Raw genomic sequence first — 13,948 nt, forward strand, 5'->3', positions numbered from 1 at the left:
AAATACAAAACACTGGCTCAGACATGAGAACGAAATAAAGAGACGCCTCTTAGGAACACAGGCATAACACCTGAGTTCTATATTTTAAGGCTTTGTAAGACCTTTTGTAGTGCAGCCTTCTTCCCAATATGATTGTAGCAGATAAAGTGCAAGAGCCAAATTGTAAAGGATTGCATAATTTCAGGATAACGATTGCTACCCAGCTTAAGAAATACATAGATAAAATCCGAGGCACAATTACATAGTTTTTTTTTTTAAAGGTATACAGTCTGTCCAGTAGAAAAATCCACTTAATTTAAAACAGCATTGATTCCCTTCAGTTAATAGCAAATTTGATAAAAGAACAATTATTTACACAAATAGATGGGTACTCAAGCTATCACGGATGGGGCAGGGCTACCCCAGGACTTCTGATGCCAGAGTCCTGAAACTTGGAATTAAAATCCTTTTGGTAAAATCAAGATAAAAGTTTTAAAAAAAGGTAAAATGCAACGAACTCTAAGGCCAGGACTCGTCACATGGACATACCAGTATTTAGTCAAACTGACCAAGGGCAAAACCCAGGTACCATCTCACAAAACCCACTCTAAAACAGATGAGTAGCATTATGTCCCATGTATAATCGATCCATTCCAAGTACAGTTCCAATGCTATTGTACTGCGGAGCACAACGTACTCCCTTACAGAGGGTTTAATGAGTTCATGATCCTCTCTGAGACAGCACTTAATCGATTTGAAAGTGGCTTTCACCCAGGCCATGTTGGATTTAGTAATAGTATGAGACTCAGAGAAGATGTGTGGCTTATCCAAGTTCATCAGCTCGAACTTAAGGTAAATAAACAAAGGGATATTCATGCCTCTCTTACAGAAAGACAGTCCTTGACGATTTCCCTGTTAAAAGAGGCATGTAAATGTATCCAAATCGAGCACCACAAGACCAGGGGGGCCAGTTTAATAGGATCTGCCACATAATCCACGCTGAGCTCCTGGTGCAGAATTAAGATAGAACATGAAGGTCGTACACCCAGTAGTCTCCTGAATACGCTGTTCTGTTAGCTCTGGAAAGGGTTTGTGCTGGAGTATCCCTAAATTCCCGGCCCATGCGTTAAACTAGGAAGACACTTTCTTCTGTAAACCTCTTGAAAAGGGTCCACTTTTTTTTTACCAATGCAATGTACTCAACTGAGCTGACAAATTTCTGGCAGACTTTAGCAGTACATGGACCCCAGTTACCCTTGCATCAAAGTGTGGAAAAGTAAATTTTGCCATGTTCTGTGTCCCTACGTGTTCCCCATCTTATGTTATATGTGCATGATCGATATGCATATGTATTCCCTTTTGATCGAGTAAAGACGCAATTCCAGTTGTGTCCATCTCTAGTATGCCAAGTTTCCAGTTCTCGTGAAAGCTACGAGTATTAGGCCTATGTAAAGCTACGTTGCCACGTTTCACAGTGTGCACGTTAATTCAGTAAAAGTCCCCGTTTCTAGGCCTCAAAAGGGCCCGGACTCAGATTCAGCTCCTGTCTCCTGAACCCTCGCTGAGGAGCGATATAGCCCCCACCTGCATCCCTGACCCTTCACTTACTTCCTGCCTCACAGTGCCCGGCTCGGCCTGGCTCTGCCTGCCAGTCTGTCAAGAGTATGTTATGATTCTAGTTATCAGTCCAGCCCTCCTTCTCTGCATTCCTAAGCTACTGAATCGCATCAATAGTTTCCGTCATGGTCTAGCCTTTACGTCTCCATGTAAGAGAAATACTGTATTAATGGTCATTTAATATTCCTCGACACGCACTACATGTAGAATAATGCATGCACCAGTCTTAGAGTCTGTTAGCCTTTGCCCTGATAACTTTTGGATTCTATCAACATGTTCTCTAAACATCAGATACTAGATAGTGTTTGGGTACATGTCGCTCTGACACTCCAGACTTTCGTCTCCTCTTCTAGTGCAGAAGTCATAGCCCCCAGCTTCTCCTAGTAACACGTCATTGCCAGCTTGCGCGCACCACTAGGTCAGAGGTCCCGGCTCCTTAGGTAGCCCCCTCCATGTTTCCGCCCCATTTATGACATATTCTGTTACGTTCACATCACATGTCTATGTATACGCCCTGTACACACCTCTTGTTACACCCACTTTATGCCTTATCTTTCGCGACTGCTACGAACTCCGCCCACTGCTACGCCTACTGTATTAACTGTAATGCAATTGTTTTAGTATATATATGTTGTGCACTGTTATTAAAGTTAGCGCGCTCATCCCAGATCCTGCCCCGGCAGCTGCCGGGCCCTGCCATCCTATTCCCGTGCAGGTTGTCCTGTTCCTGTCCTTTATGCTGTATTAAAACCTGCAAACTCCAGCTACCTCGAATCTTGACTCTTATTTATTGAGCTATCTGTTTATATTGAATCCAGTCAAAAATAGACCCGGTAATTAATTATTTATTTACCACATAATGGCGCCCGAATAGGAACTTGCCCTTTCCCCACGCGCCGGAGAAGCCACGCAAGCCCCCTGATCCTCTGCAGTCGTGACGGAACCATCCTGCGCAGTGGCAGATATTTCTGCTTCAAGTATCCCTCAGGCCCCAGGAGGAGACGGAGGTTGCGGTCCAGCATCCAGATGAGGCGGTGGAGGAACGCGGCGAGTCCCGACCAGAGCCCAAGCCGAGAGTCCAAGGTCCGAGGTATCCGGAGGCCCACCTGTAACTGAAGTCCGAAGTTCGTCCGTCCGTCGTCGTAGCAGTCCAGTCCAGTCCGAGGCCTTCCGTTCTTGCTGCCCGGTGAGTACCGTTGCTGGGGTGGTATCTAGACAGGGTCAATTAATTTGTCTCTGGTCCGTGGGTTTGGGTACGCAAATCCAACACGAAGTGTCCACCTAGGTGGATGCGGGTCCTGACGTGTCTCTTTATGGGACCGGTATGTTTCGTACTGTTTCAGCAGTGCATCTAGTAATTCTAGTAAGTTCTGTTCTCGAGAAATTCATGTGTTTCTGTTCTCAAGTATCCCAGGTAATGTTTCTGTCCGAACTGTTATTTTAAATGTCATTCGATGTGTTTTCCATGTCGTGGTATGAATGAGTTGTTTTCTCAGTCATTATTGTGTTCATAGTGTATTGTATTGTGTCCAGATCCCAGTTTACGTCATGCCTCTGTTCTCCAAGTTACGTCAGTTAAGAACTAGAAAAGGTCTGCTCGAGGAAGCAGTTCCTGTCCCGCCTAGGGACAGTCCAGGTCATTTTATGTATCATAAGCATGGCATAAGTGCCATATTATATCTAGATTTATGGGTGGAGTACACCAAGGAATTAGAAGAAAAGTATAGATGGCCCGTATCAGGTACGTGGGATGCCGAGTGCATCATGCGAGTAGAAGAAGTATTATGGAAAAAGAAAGCCAGACAGTCCCAGAAAGATGCCATCGAGTTATGGCGCAAAGAATCTCATAAAAGAACCGAAAAAGAAATCAGAAAGTCAGAATTAAGTAGAGAATCCTCAGAAAGAGCCCAAGAAAGGGAATTAATCGAAACAGGTGAATGAGTTAAAACCGAACAGTCAGACAGACAGAGGAATGCCCTTATTACGGGTATGTATCCTCTTCTTGCCGAGGGCTTGCCAAAAGCAACCCCGGAGGCATCCAGTAATTTCCCGCCACCACTAGTTCCGACCAAGCTACGTCACAAACCGACCGCAGCTGATATTTTTCTCTCGTCCTATTTGGACGACACAGTCCCAGAATATGCAAATCCTGCTCCGCCAGCTCCTGTAAATAATGTAATTTCTGCTCCTCCAGCCATCGGGGCACCCGTTACGGTACCCCCGGTCCAGCCTACATTACAAGTTCCCGCTACATTGGTCACTCTGCCAGCACGAAGAGTATCAGTCGACGATTCCAGTTTAGGGGCCGCGGGGGGAGGTCCCCCGGGAACCCCGCCGCCACACAAACGTGTAACGTCAGTCGAGTTACATGAACGTGCGTTACAGCGCACGCCCAAACATCAGTCCGTTGCAGATATCAAGCGAGCTCTTACCGAATGCCGTTATGATCCAGTCCCAGGCGATGATAATATGGTTATATATTCATTGCGTGTAAGACGGGTGACCGAGTATTTGGACACCCTACCGAATATGAAAGAAGATCTAGACAGAATATATCGTTTTATCCGTACAGGAGAAGATCCAGAAAGTATTGGCGAAATCATGTCTTTAAGGAAAGCTGAGACCCAGCTCATGCTATTAAAGTTTCTAATTAATTGTTTAATAAGGGAACAAGATTATCCGACTAAAGATCAGACTGAAATGAAAGTTCTGACAAGGTGGAGTGATAATATAGCCGAGGGAAGACACAGGACACTCAGTTGTATAGAGAGTATGTACAAGAAAATTCGTAAGGAAATAATAAGGTTACACGAAAATCGCAAAGCAGCACAAGTAAGCGAGAAGGAAAACGACTCTTCTACTGAAGAGGTAGACGACGAGAATACCGCCAGAATAGCGTATGTAGGTAAAACTAGACTTCCCGACCGACATTCACGTCTAGAACACAAGAAAGTGTTCTCTCGTCCAGCACCAGAACAAGAGAATCTAGAACAAGTATTTCAAGCTACCGATCATATTCTGAAATCACGTATCGGTTATGGTGAACTTAGTACCATGCATGAACAAGAACTAGCCCGATCAGCAGTCCGATGGATTACTGATTCTACCACTTTTCCAGACGAAATAGTGGCACAAATGTTTCTGAAACTGCCCCCAGCCGAGCAGCGACTGGTGGGTATGTATATGATCCAGCACCTCATTACACTGTATGAGGGTCAACATTCTGATCCAGGTCCGTTACATGATGTTCTGAACGAGTTACTCCAGTATAGATGGAAAGGTTTAGGTACTGATTTAATTAGTATCATTCTAGAACAGCGCCACAAATATAGAACGTTTCTGAATCCGCACTTTGTTCACGTCTCACCCCCAGGAAGTAAACCGTTTTACATAGATAGACAGAATCCGTTACGAGAAGTACACCCAGTTAGGACAGAGGGTGGTGAAATGCAACGAGTGTTTGTTTACACCCCTATCACAAAGATGGAACTCTTAGAGATGAAGAAATTGATTCCCTGTCACGACAAAGATCCAGCAGGGTTCCACCGTGAATTAAAAGACATGCTCCGTATGGGAGAATATACGTATCCAGATATAATTAAAATGTTAAAGGTCCTGTTGCCCGCAGGGGTATATGAAAAACTCAAGGAAAAAGAATGGGAGGTGGGAGAGAAAAAGATTGATTGGACAGCTCTAGAAGCTGAAGATAAAATACGAGTACCAGGTACCGGTCTTGGGGAGAAATGTAAAGAATTACCTGAGTTGTTGATTCAGGTTTTGCCAAGATTATTAGCCACGAAAAAGGAAGACTGGGATGCAATCTCAGCCTGTAAACAGAAACCAGACGAAGATACTAGTGATTTTTATTCTAGATTCGAGAAATGTTTTAGTATTAACAGTGGTTTGAAGACGAGTAGTGAGTCATACCCTCATCTTTTTGTTACTAAACTAGTCGAGAATTCAAGCCCACAAGTTAAAAACCGAGTTTTGAAAGTCGAAAGTACATGGCAAGCTAATACTCCGTCACAAATGCTTCAAATGCTCCAGTACCACCAGAATAGAATCAGAGAAGAGCAAGATCACGAAAGGAGACGTATGAAAGACACGAAAATGAAAGTATTAGTTGCACAATCTGTTCCTCAAGACAGTCAGAAGAGGGGTCCGAATCAAGCCAGTCATCCTGCAGCTCCCGTTAAAGGGACCTGCAATTATTGTAAACAGCCAGGTCATTTTATAAACGAGTGTGCAGTTCTGAAACACAACATAGCTACCGGTAAGACTAAAGAAAGACCACGTCCGCCTAGACAAGAACAGGTTTCACAGACTTCTCAGTCACCACAGAATGCACAACAGACAGCTCCAGCGCCGCAGCCTATAGCTGCAACACAGCACGTTACACAGCAGATGTACCAGTATGCCCAGTCCGAGTATCCAGAGTACCAGCCGTATTCATGAAACAGCCTAGAGAGGGAGGTAGGCTTGCCTCTCATCGAGATACCTGTAGATCAAGAGGGTCCCTATGTTCACAGTCAAGTATTAGGGAAAGACAGAAAGTTTCTGATTGATACAGGGGCAAGTAGGACTACTATCAGTCATGACGAGGTTCCAGGGGCTCCGCTCTCAGGCTCTAGAAATGTTTCCCTTGGATTTTCGGGAAAGCCTATTGTTAACGAGATATCAAAGCCAGTTACTCTAGAAGTTGGTCCATTGTCCCGAACTACTGATTTATTACTTACGAAATCATGTCCAGAAAATTTGTTAGGCATTAAAACATTGAAAGAACTAGGTGCAGTTATTTGTTGCTCCCCAGAAGGAATACGTTTGTTTTTACGTGACTTTAAGGGTCACTATGTATTACGTGATTTTGATCCAAGATTACTGAATGTCCCGCAGCATCTATGGGCGCAAGGTCCAACTGATGTAGGTTTTATGCGAATAACACCCCATCGTGTGACTCTCAAACCAGGTATTGTTTTGCCACGAATTCGACAGTACAGATTGCCGCCTGAGGCTGTAGCAGCCTTATCCAAAATTATTGACGAGCTCATTGCTCAAGGAGTGGTTGTAGAAACTGACTCCAATGTATGTAATTCCCCTATTATTCCAGTCATGAAACGTACTGATCCAAATGCACCTCCAGTATATCGATTAGTGATTGACCTTCGAGAACCTAATAAATGTATCATTCCCCAGTACCCAGTTGTTCCAGATATTTCATCCCTATTGACAGCCATTGATTCCGAAGCCACGTTCTTCACTGTCATCGACCTCAAGAACGCATTTTTCAGTGTTCCCATTCATCCAGACAGCCAGTTCCTTTTCGGATTCTGTTTAAATGGAAGGAGCTATAAATTTACACGAGCTCCTCAAGGTTTCACAGAAAGTCCTAGTATTTACAGTCAAGCACTTAAGAGACAACTAGACAATATTCACATGCCAACTGACACTGCCCTGCTCCAGTATGTCGATGATCTACTGATCACAGCCCGTTCTGAACGTGACTGCGAACGTGCGTCACTTACAGTTCTGTATTTCCTAGCCGAGATGGGGCACAAGGTGTCCCCTTCGAAGCTTCAATTCTGTGTCCAGCAAGTGATCTATTTAGGCCACTTACTGTCCAAGAGGGGTAGGCAGTTGACACCTGACCGTATCCAGTTAATAGCGAGTCTTCCTCAGCCCAAGACCCAGAAGGAGGTACGAGCTTTTATTGGCCTCACTTCTTATTGTAGACAATGGATTCCTCAGTATGCATTTCTAGCCAAGCCACTGATACAGTTAACGACACAGGAGGCAGCCGTATCGACTGTCCTCCCTTGGACATCTGAACATACACTTGCTTTTAATGAATTAAAGAAAGCCTTATGCCAAGCTCCTGTTCTAGCAACACCGAACTACAGTAAGCCTTTTACACTTTTTGTCACAGAACGTGAAGGTACAGCATTATCTGTTCTCACACAAGATCAAGCAGGACAATACAAGCCTTGTGCTTATTTTTCTAGCACATTAGATCCAGTAGCCCAGGCTCTGCCTGCGTGCCTCAAGTCAGTTGCAGCCACAGCACTAGCTATCAGACAAAGTGATTGCATAGTGTTAGGACATTCCCTGACAGTACAAGTTCCACACTCCGTGGAAGTTCTTTTAAACCGAACACAGACTCAGCACTTGACCATTGCACGTTTAACAGGTTATGAACTGACACTGTTCCAGCCACACATAGAAATCAGACGCTGCAACATTCTAAATCCTGCTACACTGTTACCGTCAGTTACCTCAAATCCGGCCACACATGACTGTGTGGAAGTTGTTAACACCATGACAAAGCCAAGACAAGACTTGACAGATATTCCATTACCAGATCCCGACCTGACACTTTATGTGGATGGTTCATGTATGAGAACTAGTACAGGAGAACTAGTAGCCACGTATGCAGTGACTACCGAAACCGAAGTTATTGAAACACACCGTATTGATATCCTGTCCGCTCAAGCAGCAGAGCTAGTTGCTCTGGCCCAAGCCTGCATACGTGCCAAGAACTTGAAAGTTAACATATACACAGATTCACGTTCCGCATTCGGAGTCGTACACGACTTTGGAGTGCTCTGGCAAGAAAGAGGTTTTATGACTTCTCATGGAACCAAGATTCAGCATGGTCTCCTCATTCAAGCTCTGTTAGATGCAATACATTTACCGACAGCTATCGCTATTATGAAGTGCAAAGCACATACGAAAGTCACTGACATCATTTCTCAAGGTAACGATCTAGCAGACCGAACAGCCAAGCTCACAGCCCAGACTCCAGACATTCCAGTTAACATGACACAGACACACACTCCAGATCCGACTACATGTATGACAGTTAAGGACCCCACTCAAGATGTCATAGATATCCAGTTACATGCTACTCCCGATGAAATCCAGAAATGGTCCGAACAAGGAGGGGTCCAGACAGATCAGGGATGGTTGACGAAGGGAAAAGCCACATGGTTTCTCCCCGACTCAATGGTTCAAGTCATTATCAATACCGCACATAGTCCTGCACATTTAGGAGAAAAAGCTATGTTAGACAGTATCCAGAACCTTTGGTTCAACAAGCATTTACGAGCTGCAGCCAAGCAGAAAGTCCGTACCTGTATGATATGTTGCCAGTTCAATCCAGGTAAAAGTGTCCCGGTGGAACAAGGGGGATTCCAGCCTCCTGACCACCCTTTTGAAGTCCTCCAGATGGATTATATCCAGATGGAGCGATGTCGAGGTTTCAAGTATGTCCTTGTAGTTGTATGCGCTTTGTCCAGATGGACAGAGGCATATCCAGTCCCAGATTACACAGCCGCGACCACTGCCAAGCAGTTGGTTTGTGAATTCTTCCCCCGTTATGGACTCCCTAGGGTCGTGTATTCTGATAACGGCCAGCCATTCTCATCTGAGTTAATGAAGCATGTGTCCCTTCTGTTAGGGTACCAGTGGAAGTTTCATTGTGTACGCCATCCTGAAGCAGCAGGTCTCGTAGAGAGACATAACCAGACTCTAAAAATCCGCATTGCTAAAGTTTGTAAAGAGAAAGGTGTAGACTGGCTAGTAGCTCTGCCAGTCGCTCTGTTTTATATGCGCATGGTCGCACATTCCAGATCAGGTCTGTCCCCTTACGAGGTCGTATTCGGCCGCCCCCCGAACATGTGGGGTACACCTAGACCCCGAAGTATTACCGATGTTTCCAGTAATATGCTGACAGATTACCTAGCTTCCTTGATGTCTGCCCTCCACTCTTGTCGTTCACAGGTTGCCGCCGCATTTCCAGACAATACCGAGGTGAAACCGCATGAAATCGTTCCAGGATGTCTAGTACTTGTCCGGAACTTTGATCGTTCAAGTCCGCTGGAGCCCCGCTGGAAACAACCTCAACTTGTCCTTCTGACCACCCGCACGGCCGTGAAGTTGGAAGGCCGCAAGGGCTGGGTGCACCTGTCCCACGTCAAGAAATTCCATGGATGTCGCATAAAAACATTGGACTGTTCCATTTTTAAGGACTGCCAGAATTCTAAAGACTGCCCTATTCTCAAGGACTGTCCCGCTACAAACTTTGATTCCAAGCCTCCCCTGTTAGAGGAAACTCCGCAGCAGGAGTATAAAAAGAAGCTCCGGTCTAGTAAAATAAGTCAGCCAGTTTAATTGTCTAAGTCCCCCTCGGGTGAAGCGGTTAGACAGGTTTCTGACATGTATGAGATAGACCCCCATAGTGAGAGAGTCAGTCAAAACTCTATCAGATGTATCATTATTCTATGTTTTCTTATGTTTTTGAGTTTGATGGTTACCTGCACAAGTTATGCATTGCATTTATGTTTTCCAATTTCTCATGTAAATAAGTTTTCTAATGCTACAGTAGAGCACACATTTAGTGATCTGCCTCCTCACGAGCTATCCTATCGTCTTGCTATGCGCAACAATACATTCATCCGAATGTTACACTATTCACACCAGACCAGCAATGCCACTAATTGTTGGGTGTGTGGTCGACTCCCCCCTTTCCAGACACCGAAGGGAGTTCTGCCACTCTTTCCTTATCCGTTTTCTCATAATGGTTCGTGTGGAGCATGGTCCATGTTAACGTCATCTTCCAATGATATGTCCCTTCTGAATAGAACATGTTTTCCAGACAAGCAAGGTCTCTCCCATAGAACAGGGTTAGATCTAGAAAATGAAGTATATAATTTAGGTAATTATTCTTCGAATTTTATGATCCTGAATGTTCAGTCTGATACTACTCCAGACTTACCTGCTATTTCAGTACTACCAGTCAAAGGCGAATTATGTGTCAGAAATAATGGTTCCGCACATGTAGGACATAGTGATTGTACTACTATTGTCAAGTATAGTGACAGTGGGAAATCTATTTTCAAAGCCTCACGTCATTCTTATTTTGTTTGTGGTCAGACCGCATATGTTCGTCTGCCCCTCGATTGGGATGGAACCTGTTACATTGCCTTCCTACTGCCACCAGTTTTTCTAGCCCCATCTGATTATCATAGAAACACACATCTAGTACACGTCAGACATAGAAGGGAGATCGAGTCCCCGATTGTCGATCAAACTGAAACTGCTCTAGAACAGTATCAAGACTTTAATAAAGGATTCTTCTTCTTTATAGGCCCTATCCAGAATAGTAAGTTAATCCGTAGGTTAACCAGAACCCTTGAAGCAGTAGTGAATGAGACTACTTCTGCTCTAGGTAACTTAACCGAAGAGCAATCTGCTATGAGATTTGTCGTGCTCCAAAATCGTCTCGTTCTTGACGTCATACTGGCCGATAGAGGTGGAGCATGTAGAGTCATCGGATCTAGTTGCTGCATTTTCATTCCTAATAACGCGCCGTCTGTTTATTCAGCTATAACCAGACTTCATAAAATTGCCCATCAGTTACACCAGAATCCAGGCACCTGGACATGGTCCGGTTGGCTCTGGAGTATAATTTCCGCCTGGGGATGGAAAGTATTGTCATTTCTAGGTATTGCAGTAATGATCATTTTCAGTTGCTGCCTCTGTTTACAATGTGGCCCTGCGATTTGCGGCATTTGTGCTACATCCTGTATTCCTAGTCCTAAGTCCCGCTCTAGATCCCGTTCCAAGACAATTCGAGATGAGCAAATGATACTGTATGAAATGATAGATGGTATCATGAATATTGATGTTTCCTGATGGAAACGTAGTGACAAGGAGGGAATGTGGAAAAGTAAATTTTGCCATGTTCTGTGTCCCTACGTGTTCCCCATCTTATGTTATATGTGCATGATCTATATGCATATGTATTCCCTTTTGATCGAGTAAAGACGCAATTCCAGTTGTGTCCATCTCTAGTATGCCAAGTTTCCAGTTCTCGTGAAAGCTACGAGTATTAGGCCTATGTAAAGCTACGTTGCCACGTTTCACAGTGTGCACGTTAATTCAGTAAAAGTCCCCGTTTCTAGGCCTCAAAAGGGCCCGGACTCAGATTCAGCTCCTGTCTCCTGAACCCTCGCTGAGGAGCGATACAGCCCCCACCTGCATCCCTGACCCTTCACTTACTTCCTGCCTCACAGTGCCCGGCTCGGCCTGGCTCTGCCTGCCAGTCTGTCAAGAGTATGTTATGATTCTAGTTATCAGTCCAGCCCTCCTTCTCTGCATTCCTAAGCTACTGAATCGCATCAATAGTTTCCGTCATGGTCTAGCCTTTACGTCTCCATGTAAGAGAAATACTGTATTAATGGTCATTTAATATTCCTCGACACGCACTACATGTAGAATAATGCATGCACCAGTCTTAGAGTCTGTTAGCCTTTGCCCTGATAACTTTTGGATTCTATCAACATGTTCTCTAAACATCAGATACTAGATAGTGTTTGGGTACATGTCGCTCTGACACTCCAGACTTTCGTCTCCTCTTCTAGTGCAGAAGTCATAGCCCCCAGCTTCTCCTAGTAACACGTCATTGCCAGCTTGCGCGCACCACTAGGTCAGAGGTCCCGGCTCCTTAGGTAGCCCCCTCCATGTTTCCGCCCCATTTATGACATATTCTGTTACGTTCACATCACATGTCTATGTATACGCCCTGTACACACCTCTTGTTACACCCACTTTATGCCTTATCTTTCGCGACTGCTACGAACTCCGCCCACTGCTACGCCTACTGTATTAACTGTAATGCAATTGTTTTAGTATATATATGTTGTGCACTGTTATTAAAGTTAGCGCGCTCATCCCAGATCCTGCCCCGGCAGCTGCCGGGCCCTGCCATCCTATTCCCGTGCAGGTTGTCCTGTTCCTGTCCTTTATGCTGTATTAAAACCTGCAAACTCCAGCTACCTCGAATCTTGACTCTTATTTATTGAGCTATCTGTTTATATTGAATCCAGTCAAAAATAGACCCGGTAATTAATTATTTATTTACCACAAAAGACAACACCCAAGTATGAGAAATCCTGGGTGAGAGCAGCGGGGTGACCTTGTAACGATAAACCCGCCTCTTAGTTTGCCTAAGATTGTAGGTTATAAAAAAGGTTTTGGTTTGGCTAGTGAAAAGACCCAGTGACATTATAAAGGTGATGAATTTTTGGAATAATATGTTAAGGCCATTAAGCGTTCTTGAGATTAAGACTGCATAGTCCATGTATAGTAAACAAGGACCTTTTTCCTGTTACTAGAGAGGGAATCAGAAAGTTTATTAGACAGGGTGGCACCTATGCCGCTGATATACAATAAGAAAACAACGTTTGAGCTAGGACACACCCCTGGTGCACCCCTTTCCCAAGTTTAAAACAATCTGTCCGCTCACCTGAGAGAACAAACCTGACTGAGGCAGATTGATCATAGTGCAGGACTCTCAAGAACTGAACCAAGTCACCATCCACCTCTAAATTAATCAGGAGCTCTCAAAGATTGGACCTCAGCCCACGGTTGAAGGTGCAGGAGAGGACCATGAAGAAAGACAAATGGAACACACATCACTATATTTGCTGATCAGCAGCTGCAAATTGAGGCATTGCTCCACCATGCTGAGCGCCTCACTTAACGCACGCACCTCTGACAGTATGTCAGACTACCTGACTCGGCCTAGGAGGCGCTCCAGAACCACTTTCCCCCCAGCTTAACAGTGGAATCCAGCAAGGATATTATCCGGTAGCACTCTGTAGATAGAGGATTGCAAATCAGCACAATGGGAGCAGTTCGTCAAGATTGAGGGAGTCTCTCCACCGTCGAGATGGGTCAAGCAGCATAAAGCCACAATTACAAGAGGAAGAGCTCGTTCTGAGATGCTCCCTCTTCAAAGCCAAGGAAGATGTAGGCACTATCCCTAATTCCAACAACCAGTTATCCACAGGTAGAATTCCCATGATGCGCTCCTTGCACGTACTCCACAATGGGTACAGTCATGAGCGTACTTTTCGGCGGTGTTCTCCATGTACATCCCATTACAACAATTCGTCCTTGGTTCCCGTGTCTTCACCCATGTGAAACTGACTTTTTCCCTTAACGCCTCCAAGCCATGTAATTGTAACTTCTTATCTCCTTGCCTAGCTGCTAAAACAAAGGCACAAGTTTGCCTAAAGAATGCTTCTCCACCTGCAATGCAAAACATGATAAAGAACAGTTCTACAGTGCACATGAAATTCAGAATATTAATCCATAGCAAGAGTTGTCAGGGGTTGCATTTCAGGCATACAGCTTTGCCTAACATAAGAACGTATCATTTAAACAATTCTAGTGCCATAATTAATTTTGCTTTTTTACTAACACATTTTACCTATTATGAAAAGTATTGTTATTAAACACATCTAATACATGAATAATGTCATACTTCAGAATACGATTTCTCCATGTGAGC

General features: G+C 44.5%; 1 protein-coding gene across 2 annotated transcripts in view; it reads left to right on the top strand.

The window, feature by feature from the left end:
• Positions 1–13,948, top strand: part of ARSK (arylsulfatase family member K) — a 961,037-nt gene that overhangs the window by 329,589 nt on the left and 617,500 nt on the right. The gene's annotated exons all lie outside the window — the stretch shown is intronic.

This window comes from Lissotriton helveticus, chromosome 2_1 (assembly GCF_964261635.1).
Source record: "Lissotriton helveticus chromosome 2_1, aLisHel1.1, whole genome shotgun sequence".
Taxonomy (NCBI): Eukaryota; Metazoa; Chordata; class Amphibia; order Caudata; family Salamandridae; genus Lissotriton; species Lissotriton helveticus.